The 12,805-nt window shown below is 38.3% G+C and overlaps 1 long non-coding RNA gene across 1 annotated transcript; it reads right to left on the bottom strand.

Moving 5' to 3' along the window:
* Positions 1 to 1,181: 1,181 nt before the first annotated feature.
* On the bottom strand, positions 1,182 to 2,794 carry LOC122181584. Its single transcript, XR_006179487.1, has 3 exons — positions 2,602 to 2,794; positions 2,276 to 2,372; positions 1,182 to 1,235 (listed from the first exon to the last, which is right to left on the bottom strand). It is a non-coding gene; the product is annotated as an uncharacterized LOC122181584 (long non-coding RNA).
* Positions 2,795 to 12,805: the final 10,011 nt, after the last annotated feature.

The raw sequence follows: 12,805 nt of genomic DNA, 5'->3' as shown, positions 1-12,805 counted from the left end.
AAAAGGTTAAATGAGGCAGCAAATACCCCAAGAAACAAGAAAAGGCTGGGGGACTATTTATAGCCACTTCGTATCTTTTAACTTTGCAAATCTGACTTACCTGTCAGTCAGGTAAGGCAATTAGCCCATTATTTTTACTGTATAGGAGCAAAGCCAAAGAAAATGTTGAAACTACTTAGATCAAGAGCTAACACCAAAATTTTGATCAAATCACTATACTTTGTACCAAGAATTTTGAGTTCCCAAAGGAAAAGCTAATTATGAATCTGACCTTTTTTTTTTTAATTATTTTTTATTATTATTTTTTAAGATTAAAATCAACATATTTAAACAAGATAGCATCCAACACATCTGACTGGTGTGTCAGTTGCTCATCCTAATTGAAACAATCTTGTGTTCCACCATTTCAAGAATAAATTCTCAAAATTTTCATCTCCTAATTCAAATTTGCCCTATATTGGATGCTATGAATAAATAAATAATTATCCTTAGAAAGTAAGATAGAAATTTTCACCCAGAAAAAGAGCAGAGCCACAATACAGCGACTAGAACATGAAAACAATTCTATGGCAACAATACTAGCAGAAATCGTAAATGACTAGGTTCAGCTGCCTAGACTTGTAGTTGAGGGCTGATAAGGTGCTAAACCCAGGCAGGCAGGGAGACCAGATCCAGAACTCAAGAGCTGCCATGATAGCAAGTCCTCAAAAAAGGCCAGAGATGCAAAGGCTGGTAGCCTAGGCTGCTCCTCCATCTCCAGGTCCACAATTAGACCAAGACTTACTAGATGACAAGAGTTCCCTTGGCTGGTACAAGAATGGACCTGTATTATCTTGAGAGGATAATGAAAAAACATCATTTGGAAAGCAAAATTCATGTCCACAGTCTTTCTTTACATTCTTTCAACCTGTACTAATTTCATAGTCCATAAGCAACCTAAGCAAACAGGAAAAAAAAGCTAGCACCTGATAAAACAAATATAAAACAACATCGAAAAGACAGAGATGGTTGTTTAAACTAAGGAAAGTGAATAGTTTGAACACGGTGATTGAGAGTGTTGCTCATGGCAGATTGCTGAAATGCTCTGTGTGTGCTTTTCTTCCATTTCTTTCCACAGAAAGAGAGGTACCTGAACATCACAATGCTGGGCACAGGTGACGCCTCCCTACGTTCTTGGTTGCCAGAAGTTTGCTGCCATAAGCCTGCCCTGGGCCTTCCCGGCAGGAAGTTACAGTCTTGCAATGAAACAGGAATCAGATTTGTTTATTCAGTAACAAGCACTGAAATTTAAATCTCAAAATACCCCACGGAAAATGTGCGCAAAGACATAAAACTCCAAGTTCCTTTGCAAAATTTCATCTAGGAACACACACAAATAAGGCCCAAATTGTTCAAAGAATTCTCTACACTTAAAGGGCAAATGTTAACTGGAAAAGTAATTTCAACTCATTAAACTTCTAATGTAATTACTCAGTTCTTCCAAGGAAACAGAATCATTTCTAGAACTCACCATCTGCCATGTCTAAATGGGTGTGGAACAGGAATATATATATGCACATAGTCATATGAGACAATATAAAATACACATATATAGAAGCCAGATGCTTTAGTAAAATGCTAAAACAGAAAAAGCACAAACTAGCCAAAATTTCAACTGCCAGAGGACATTTTCCAGGACTCCTGTTCAGAAAACAAAATTACAAGATTACTTATCCACTTACAATACTTAGGCAGAAATTACTGTAAGCAGTAGTAGCAGTAACAAATTACTGTAAGCAGGGGAAGCAGTAAACATGGAACCTGAATTATGGTCATTTTGCAGAATATAACAACATTACATTACATTTCAGTGCTTTTGTTTCTATGACAAGGAAAATGCAGCAAACAGTCCAGAAATGGACATAGCATTGGACACAGCAACTGTCTGACACCCATCCAAGGAGGAGTGGCTTAGAATAATTGAACTCTTCCATATGACGCAGGGAAACAGACCTAATGACCAATGAAGTGTTCCTTCCAAACATGTTTCTGAGATTATATGCTGATTAAATACCTGTTTGCATTGCCAGTTTATTTCCTCATTTTGCTCTAAATTCATCAGACTTACATCTGAATCACATATTGACGTGCATTATTATATTAGGACCTATGAATAACTGCCCACCCCCTTCGTATGTCTGTCCCAGACATTCCTAATCCTCCCGCAACCCTTTTCCTCTTAAGTTTAAAATAATTTACTCTCTCCACATTCCAACTGTAACCCTTACATACAAACCTCCACCTGAGCCTTGCATGCAGAGAGCAAGCATGAGCAGTAGGACATTCCTGTGGTGTATTCCCCACAGATCTACCAAAAAGATGCCCTCGATACACTGCAAAAAGACAAGATATGCAATTAGTTGACCAGAAAGGATCTGAACCAGGCTTCCCTGCTACCCATGACTTTCAAACTTCAAATAAACTTTCGAAGAGTAACTACCATTAGAGAAAAATCTGAGACAGAGCTTAGGGAAATGAGCAGCAGTGCACTCCCCTCACTGCTAGAAATGGTTTGTTTGGATTTTCTTTAAGACAGGCAAACAAAAGAGAGGTCTGAAATACCTCCTATGGGGTCTCAGGGGCACTGCTCAGAGGAGGATGGACCATGCAGCCGTTCCAGTGCTAATGCAAGACCCAAGCACTCTCATTCTTGGAGACATCGGCCAACTCAGGGTGAGCCAGGTATACAGCAGTAGGACAGCAGTGTTTCAGTGCAGCCTCTTTAGACCAAGAACTGGGTTGCTCTGAAAGTAATGCCTCCAATTTATTTCCATGGAAACTGCGACAGATTCAAAGAGAACAATAACATTATTTTATAAAGCAAATTCTCAGCTGCAAAACACACTTTTTCAGCATAGTCACTTCCGTACATTTTCTGCAGCAGTGGACATGAACCACTATGTCATACTCATAAAGATCTGCACCAGCAGAAGCGATCCACTGTTGCTGTCACTGCTGCTGAAACTTACCATCCACCTCACACTGTGCTCACAGCCACTGTTTGGTCTCCATAAATGTTCACAGGTGTCAATGAATGTAAATGAATGCCATTTTTTCTGCATGGAGGAGCTCAGTTCCAGTGCTTCATATGCACTTCCATGACATCATGGGGCAACATTATTGCATGGGAGGCATTGCTTTTGGAGTAACTCACATATAACATCCTGTATTCAAGCACCCATGTACTACCTGCAGCTAGCAGTCATCTTTACTATTGTCTACCCATTAAATCAATAGCTGCAGGAGGTTATTTGCATTGCCTGCACTCTCTTGGGGGAACACACAGTTCCTCTTTGCTTTTAAAATCTTGGCTAAACTGTGCATGGAGCATTGATTAATCCTTGGGAAGGAACACAAGCCCTCGCAAGTTGCCTGCACATGGCTGCTGAGAGCTACTGAGCAGCAGAGTGACTTACAGGTCAGCTTTCTCAATTTGGTTTTGGACTAACCTGCTCCATCAAAATATTTTAAATCTGTTACAAGTGTTCACAACAGATTTCTATAATTGCAGATTCACAGAATTGTAGGGGTTGGAAGGGACCTCTGGAGATCAAGTTCCATCCCCCTTCTAAAGCAGGTTCCCTACAGCGGGTTGCAAAGGACAGTGCCCAGGCAGGTCTTGAATATCTCCAGAGAAGGAGACTCCACAACCTCTCTGGGCAGCCTGTTCCATTGCTCTGTCACTCTGTCAGTGGAGCAACTCCTCCTCATGTTAATATGAAACTTCCTGTGTTCCAGTTTCTGCCCATTACCTCTCATTCTGTCTCTGCACAACACTGAAAAGAGCCTGGCCCCAACCAGTTGACTCCCACCCTTTAGATATTTATACATAGTGATGAGATTTCTCTCAGACTCCTCTTCTCCAGGCTGAAGAGTCCCAGGTCTCTGAGTCTTTCCTCGTATGGGAGATTCTCCACATCCCTAACTTGTCTTTGTGGCACCCTGCTGGACTCTCTGTAGGAGATCCCTGTCTTTTTAGAATCCTTCTCACCTGGTTGATGGAAAACAGTGGCACTCCCAAATTGGTGATACCACACAACTCATGTAAAAAGGAAAAATAAAAGTAATAAAAAATAAATGCAATAAAAGACACACATCACTGCATTGGAAATCTGTACATGCCAGTTCCCTACATGAATTCGGTAGCAGAACTCCATCTCAATCAGAATTGCCATTCATTCAATTTCAGCAAGCAATGGCTACAACTATAGTGACTATGAGAAATAGATCTCCCAATACCTGGCAACAAATCTGTACAGAGATTGTCGGTGCACTGCTGAAAAATTCCACACTCACCCTTTACTCATTGTTCTGGGCAAACAGCAGAAACTAATGTCAGAGGAGAACATTTCTGTGCCTTAAGTAAGAGTGCTCCCTTCTGGTTACAGGTCTGAAGGAAGATCTAAAGCACAGTAATTTCTTTTGCTAAGATGTAAATTCAGAAAATTGTGCACTACCATCTTAAACACTTAATTTAAAACAGACAGCTAGGATACACACAGATGCAAGCAGGGTATTTCAACATATCAGAGCCTCTCACTTCACACTCAAAACATGTAGAAACATGTAGGTAAAAACACTATTCGTAGAGGAAGAAAGAATACCAGAGAAGGGGCATAAGCACTTCAGCTGAAGATTCCCATTAATACATTTTCAAAAGCAATGGCTGCGCCATATCTCTGCAAACTTTTTATTAATAAGCAGCATTCATATAAACTTCACAATAAAATGAATACTAAATATTATCCAATTCTGGTAATTGTTTTGATTTTGTAGAAAAATAGTTATTCTTCAACAAGCAATTGAGCCAATTAGAGAATATGGTGAATAACAGCAGTGGTTTCTTTGCTCGAGACGCTGGAACTCAGTTTTTCAGCCAACCATACAGCTCAAAATGATTTCCAGCTGTCACACCTGATAGGCAAAGGAATGCTTATTTTGGTTAACAAAGTTTCCGTTTATGGTTTGGTAAGATTTTTATCCAGTCAGCAAACGCATTTCACATTTTTCTTTGACAAGCATGATTACTAACTGCAATGTGCACAGCCTGGGGGCAGTTTGACACACTTGAAAAAATAAGCAAATATGGGGCAACCAATGCCATTCTTATCTCATTTACCATGCAAAACCATATAGAAACAAACCAAAACTAATCATTTTTAACATGCTTAGGTAACACTGACTAGGGTTCATCTTAATAACATTTGAGAAGACAGTCCTTACAAAATACTGCTTTCAAAAGACACAAAATACGTTTGTTCATTCTTTTCAGAGTGACTTTTACTCTTTCTTGAGCCATAATTACTCTGCAGGCTTCATTTCTGAAAGTATCCTCCATAATCAAAGGTAAGTGGTTCATATGTAATTACTTTCATGTAATATCACAGACAAACCACAGTACGCGGGTCTCACGATGAAGTGGGAAAGTTTCACCCTACAAGCATGTTGCTGCCAACATTCCTCATGTCCACTCAGATGACTGCATGAAATAAATTTAACACTGTAACTACAGATATGATAGCTTCTCCCTATTTTAAGATAGATCTGCAAATATTTTATGATATTTTTTAAATACCATATTTCAGCCTTTAAAATGTTAGATAGCAAAACTTAAAATGTATTAACATTTGCTTTCTCAGCCATACCTTCCAAGCTTAGAAAGACAGTGGTACGTTATTAATCCCGACCAATCAGTAGAAGCAGATAGGAAGGCAAATTGCACGCTACATGACATGTGCTTCAGACACACGATCCTCTTCCTTTTCAAAGGCAAACACTGACCTCTATGGGTCAGTGTTGCACATGTAATGGTGCAAAATAGATTGTTGCCTTCGTGTTCAAACCACTTCAAACCTCAGCCCAGACCAGCTCAGGTTGGAAGAGACTTCAATAGATCAGGAGACCCAGCCTCACACACTGCGGGTGGCACCGAGCATGGATGGGACCCAAAAAATTTCTCCGCTGCGCATCAACATCTGAGATGGCAGGGACACAATGGCGATGCAGCCCTTGCTGTAGGGCAACAAGGAAGACACACCTTGAGGAACCAGGAAAGAAGAGTGCTGCAGGATGGCCACCTGAGATGAGGACGGCCTGCTCCTTATCGCTCTCCAAATAGGGTGCTACCTGTGCGTACGTGGCTCTGCCTGACAAAGGGACTGCACTGGGTGACCAACATGCAAAATAAAAAACAAATGCAAAAATATGAACTGATAGCTGGCCAGTAAGAAGATGGAAGTCTCACTCCAGTGATTTGAGAGCTACCCCCAGAGAACCTGCCTTGCTCTGTTGCAGAGGGCTGTTCTGAAAGTTTTTGTGAAGAACCTGAATGCAGGATAAAATTTTCAGGCTTGCTGTGCTTGGAGCTGCAAAAGGATAACATTGCAGCTTTGTGATGAACCAGACACAAGAAACTCACTGCTCTTCTTCCTGCTCCTCATTTTAATTTTCATCAAGTTAATGACAAGGATGCAAACAAGCAGAGTTTTCCTAATTGGTTTAGTATTGGTTTCCATGCCAAGACTTAATCCACGCTTTTGCAACAAAGGTCTATTGAATGATAGACATGATAAACAAGAATAATTTTGTAAATCTTCCTGCAAGTACTCATAATTAAGTACAAAACTATCACAAAATAACGCTAGTAATCAATTTAATAGGTTTCTTTGTGAAATCATGGCAAATGCTGTACTTGTTGCTAGCAGAGAAAACACAGTTTTACATTAAAAACCTTAAGAGCACCTTCTAGCCTAATGCTGTAGAAGTGATATCTCATCAAAAAAGAAAAAGAAAAAGAAAACTTGAAAAAAAATGTTAAGAAAATTATCAGTTGTAGATTAAACCACTTCAAAATGGCCTTTCTAGACTTCCTTATGCTTTTTGTCCATGCTAATTTAAAAGGCTCTCTCCATATGGCACACAAGGAACATACATATTTGTGATTTGTAGAAAGGAAAATCTAAAGGAGGTGATGGAGTTATGGCTGAGGTTGTCATATCCAGGCTTTTTCCTAAAATAATGCTGTCTCACAGACAGAAATGAATGCTAACAGTTTCATGTTGTAAAAAAAACAGATGAAATTGATAAAAGCACATGTTCAAAGATTTAAAAATAATTACACAGATTATCATACTCAAATTAGGTAATACTCAAACATAATGCAACTCTGTATTGAAAGAGAAGACCTGGAAGTTGATGAATTTACAGTTAGAAATCCCCTGCTTGCCCTCTTTCCCATAAATAAGTCTTCCTCCATTTGCGCCTTGGAAAAGCCCCAACAACTACTTCATTAAAATGAATTCTGCCTACCTGCTGCTGGCTGAAAACAGTAATATTATACATAAGTGTGAACTGCTCTTGAAGTAATCATCTTGCTTTTGCCCTTTGGAACACTTTGGAACACTACTAGTGAACTTTCCAATTTAATGGGATCTTCCACTAAAAATTAACAACTATCTCATAAAAAGACATTTAAATATCATGCAAGGAAGCGAAAAATTGAAGTACTTGAAATCTCTGAAAGCTAAAGTGTATCCGGTAGGAAACAGCCTGGGGCTTTTAGCAAATAGAAACCTAATCAAGCAAGAAAGAAAAATAAATGAAGAGAGAAAGAACAAATGTGTACAAATGCGAATCTGTGAGCTTTGAGTCTGCTAAGATAAATAAGGCAAACGTGCTGAAAAGTAATACAGATTTTTTGGGCCTCTTGGTCTCCAAGTTTCTACACCTGTAGGCCTCCCTTTGGCCGTTAAAGCCCCAGTGTCTCTTATCCAGCCACCTGGCCTCCCTCTTGGTCTCTTGGCCCTTAAGTTTCTACACCTCAAGGTCAGATTCTATTCTTTTAGTCCTCTGGGCTTCTAGGTCTTTCTCCAGGCCACAGAGCATCTAGGCACCCTAAATGCCCAAAATACAGCCATGACCTCAACTTCCTGCATTTAAATTTGAAGATGCAAGACTGCTAAGGTGTCTGGGTGCTACAGTTCTGCTCTACTGCACAGAGAAAACAAGACATGAGTTGAAGGGAAGAAGAAGGACTCAGTTAAGGTACCACAACATACACACCTTGGCACTGCTGGGGCCATCACTTGTCTTTATTTCCACAGGACAATGCTCCTTAAACTTGTCTGAGCAACGTGGCGGGTGACTGCTGGACTTTTCTGGCTGCAGGGCATCCAAATGCATGTGAGCCACTTTAGCAGAGGTTTAATTACAAGTTTTCCATTGAAAACTGCTGCAAATTTAACTGTTTCTTACTGTCACATAGACATTATATTCATAATTCTTCACAGAGTAAAATTCTGCTTCCTTCCTTTTACACTCTGAAAGTATGTTTTTTTTACATTCACAAGAAGATAGGTGTAATTTCAATATTGGCACAATCCTTTTTATAAACAGGAGTCCTATCACAACTCAAATGTTTAAAAGGCAAATAGAGATATAGAATAGCAGCTTTCCTATATACAGAAATGGTTGTCACACTGTGTTTTACAATTCATTTATATATCTTGATAATTTTAATACACCTTACTCTGTAATTCCAAGGTGCCCATTTGTATCTCTGCTTAGGCCCAGTTGTTTTTCTCCCTTCTTAATTATATCTACGCACTAAATCCTTTAAATCTCTATCTAGCCTGCAACTTCATTGGCTCAAACTAATGAACAGAATTTTTTAATTCCCTTATGATAATCCTATTACTCGTCTGAAGCTATTTCTGCAAGGGTCATCATTATACAGAGACGTAAATCTGAGACCAGGTCTATCCATGTTCAGTTGTAATCCAGCTCCCCTCCTGGAAACCATCAAGGGCATTTGTCAGCGCTTGAAAAAAGAAGAGTTGAGTGACTGAACCTCTCAGGTAGAGTGATCTGTATGCTGATTGCCTTTCAAGCTTTATTTTAGTAAAGGAATAAAAGATGGTTTTTAAAAGTTTGCCACAGCTGCAAAAAGATTATTAGTAGTGTATTAAACATTCTAGTAGATAAACTTCACCGATGCAGTCTGTCAGAAGAACTTCACCTTTGGCATCAGACTGAAATGTAACCGTTCATGCCTTAAATAAATGCAGGTTTTACTCTAGTAAAAGGTGAATCACTCCAGATGGGAGTAATTTTGGTGAAGAGGAAGTATGTTGTAAATCTGACTCCTGAGTTGCTGCCTGTGCCCAGACTATCGGAACAGACATCTATGTCTAATTTAAGGCAGCTTTTATATTCCTTCCATGGAATTGTACCTCCGTTATTTGATTTTGTCATTGATTTCATTGAAACTGAAGTGCTTTTTGTAACTTTCCTTGAGATACTAATCCATACAAAAGAATGTGCAATAGAAATATAAGCATTTCTACTGCCTTTTCTTGGATTGCATTCTGCACACTGTGAATGTGTGAAAGATGAGTTCAATTGCTGGGGATAATTCACACAATATTTTTATGTCAGAGAGACTGAATTCCTTATTTTCATAGCCTCCAAGAAACTCTAAATTCCAACTTTAGAATAAGTCATTCTTACTCAAGTACCTAATTTCAGGCTTGGAACTGTCTTGTTGCAAAAGAGTGTTTTGTTAAATATTGATATTGGTGTAAAAATAATAAATGAAACATAGTGGATTAGAATGTAGCTGGTACAACATCATTAATTTAAAGCAGGTTGCAACTATGTAACTAAAATTATAAGTAACGTATTATATGAAATCATGCCCCTTTTGAAGCTGCTGAACATACTCTCTTCAAGGCCACTGCCATTGACCTCAACAGAAAGCACATTAAGTTCACAGCTTAAAGGAGATGGAGAGAAGGTTTTACTTAGAAATCAGCGTTTTGCTGTTTTTAAAGGCATATCTTTGTTGTTTGTACTCAAAACTTGAATTTGGTAGTGAACTTAACAGGCACAAACATTTTTCATGTGTGTCAATCCTTAGAAAATAGCTATGGCATAAGCAAACATAGAAAAGTTAGTACATATAGCAGTTTGGTATGCCTTCATTTTTTGATACTCCAAGCTGAGTTCACCAAAAGATAAGCAGTCGTGAATTGTATGGTTCTAAGTGGTTTGTTTCCAGTCAGCTTACAGAAGTAACATGCTATGACCTTCACAAGCAATGGCTTTTAAAGCTTTGTGCAAGTATCTGAACATTTTTTAATGGGAAGGAACAGTTTAAACTGCCATTCTTCTGCAGCTGCTATCACATAGATCATTAGACATGAATACTTCATCCTATTTCAAAATGGGATTTTAACTTGATCTCTGTTATAAATATTAGTGCCTAATCCTATGAATTCCAATTACAGAACAGTTCAAATCATGGGAAGATGAATAAGGGAATGAGAAATCATAATAAAAATAATAAAACTTGAGAACAAGTTACACAGCCAAAGATGATTGGTCTATATGCAACAACTGGATTCCGGTAAAAAAGGAAGCTCATTACTGGCAGCAATATATCTTGACACCACCACAAGACTTAGTGCTATCAAAAAATATTTATTCCTAATTTACGGAGGCTAAGAAGCCAACAGGTACCTCACATCTTCAAAATTCTTATGATGCCAACTGTTCTTATACTTATCTGTATTTCTTTCTCCCACGCAAATTACAAAGTTAAAGGACATTCCTGACCCCTTCCATCCTTTTTTTTTTCTTTTCTTTTTTTTTTTTTTTTAATAAGTTTTTAAAAAAGAAAAGAGAAGATGGGTTCAGAAAAAAGAAAAAAAAAGGACCTGATTGATATAATCAGAACTCACAGCAGCAGGCAGATAACTTTCAATAAATGTTGTACCAGTTACCAGACCGGACTACAGAGAATAGTCAGCTCTGTTGTGCAACCAACTGCAGATATATGAGGCTGTAATTCTCACCATATGCAAAAGCTCTGCAAATGAAGAATACTTTTTTAGTGCAGAAGATTGAAATTACAAAAAAACCTCATTGGCCTTAAATTTTCATTTTTAGACCTACTGTCTTCTTAGACCATTTGCAGATAGTCAGTACTATAAAACCAGAATACCAAACTCTTATTCCACTAGTCACGTATTGGGTGCAAAACTCTCCAGAGACTGTATAGCTGTGTGGTTAGACATTTGTGAGCAAAGAAAGGAAAGAAAAATCAAATTGCCTCCACACAATGTGCTCTGTTTAATGTGGTGACAGGATTTAGAGAACTCAGCTGTAGAATGCAAACCAGCTTTCAGTACTAAGCTATGTGAAGCTACATAATAGGCTCCACTGTAAGGTACACAGGTAATAGTATCAGTTGGACTGAATTATAACTTTGCAACTTTCTTGAATGAGCAGAAGGATTTAGTCTGAGTCCCCAGCACAGTGAAATGATTCTCACAGAATTAAATGCAAATCATGGTCAAAGTCCCGTAAAAATTATTTTTATACTATTGCTCTTGTTATTCAAGCTAGTCACCTGAGTAAGGCTCTACAAGCAGTAAGAGCATCAGCAACTTCAACCATGTAACCATGTAACCAAGTAACCTCAACCAGGGTGGGTGGAAGACTCAGGTCTTCTTGTTTCAATCTCATACAAAACTTGCGTAAAACCATCTAAACATGTCTTAAAAGACAAAAAAGCCCCAACACAGTATCTTTGTTTTGAACATGTTAAAGTAATGAATTAAAATGATATCTTGAAATTAAGTTTGTTTTATAATTGCATACTCTTGCCATTTCACTGGTATAACAATAATTTATAATGACATCATAGTTAAAACGTTCTTAAATTATCCCATTTATGCAATGCCTTAAGGACAGTTGTTTTGCAAGGAACTAAATATTTTATCTCAATTTGAGATGAAAGCATACCATACTAACAGCTTGCTGTTTTTACAAAAGGATCAAATAAAATAATTCCTCTGCAGAGACCTACCCTTCATGATTACTGAAATCCTTTTTAAATAGCTAGCAGTACTCAAAGATACCACAGATTATCATTTCTTCTTATAGCAGGATGCTGTCCATGTTTAAACCAGTAAAGATAATAGTTATTTCTTTTCACTGAGATCCCCTAAGGAATGCCTTTGAAATTTTTAAATAAAGCAGAGCATTTGCAAAGAAAGAAAGAAAGAAATCATCAGATAAAACCTTGCACTGAAATCATGCAATGATGAAATGCCTTCATTGGCAATTTTAAATCCAGACATATCAATGCTAAGTTTTATGATGTTGCCTTTTGAACTCTCATGATATGCAAAACTGGTCCTGGGGGAACTTTATTTCTTTCTTGAAAATCAAAGAAAGCAGCATCTCACTACTGCTAATCTTCACTCACATGTATGCTGGATGCTGTCTCCGTTTTGTTACAGTTTTGTCAGTTTTGGTCACAGATAAAACACATTTTTGGTCACGGATAAGATATAGCCTAGCTAAAAATAAGCTCGTTAAGGCTTCAGCCAAACAGGATGAAGTAAACCATCAGAAAGAGTTCATAGTATCACAGAATCAAAAAAGACTGCTAAGATCATCTAGTCCAACCATCAGCCCATCACCATCACACCCATTAAACCACACCTCTAAGTGCCACATCTCCACGTTTCTGAGAGTACATTTTTCCTAATATCTAACCTGTCTCTTCCCTGGTGCAACTAAAAGTCTATTGCCCTACTTCTTGTCCTACCACTAGTTATCTGGGAAAAGAGACCAACCCCCACCTTGCTACAGCAGCCCTTCCAGTAGCTGTAAGAGAGCAATAATGTCTCTCCTGAGCTTTCTCTTCTCTGGATTAAACACTCTCAGTTCCCTCTGCCACTCCTCACCCTTCAGCAGC

Source organism: Lagopus leucura, unplaced genomic scaffold (genome assembly GCF_019238085.1).
Source record: "Lagopus leucura isolate 7727_CA_CO unplaced genomic scaffold, USGS_WTPT01 Super-Scaffold_100009, whole genome shotgun sequence".
Taxonomy (NCBI): Eukaryota; Metazoa; Chordata; class Aves; order Galliformes; family Phasianidae; genus Lagopus; species Lagopus leucura.
Note: the sequence above shows the minus strand (reverse complement) of the source record. Positions and strands in the feature narration are given on the sequence as shown.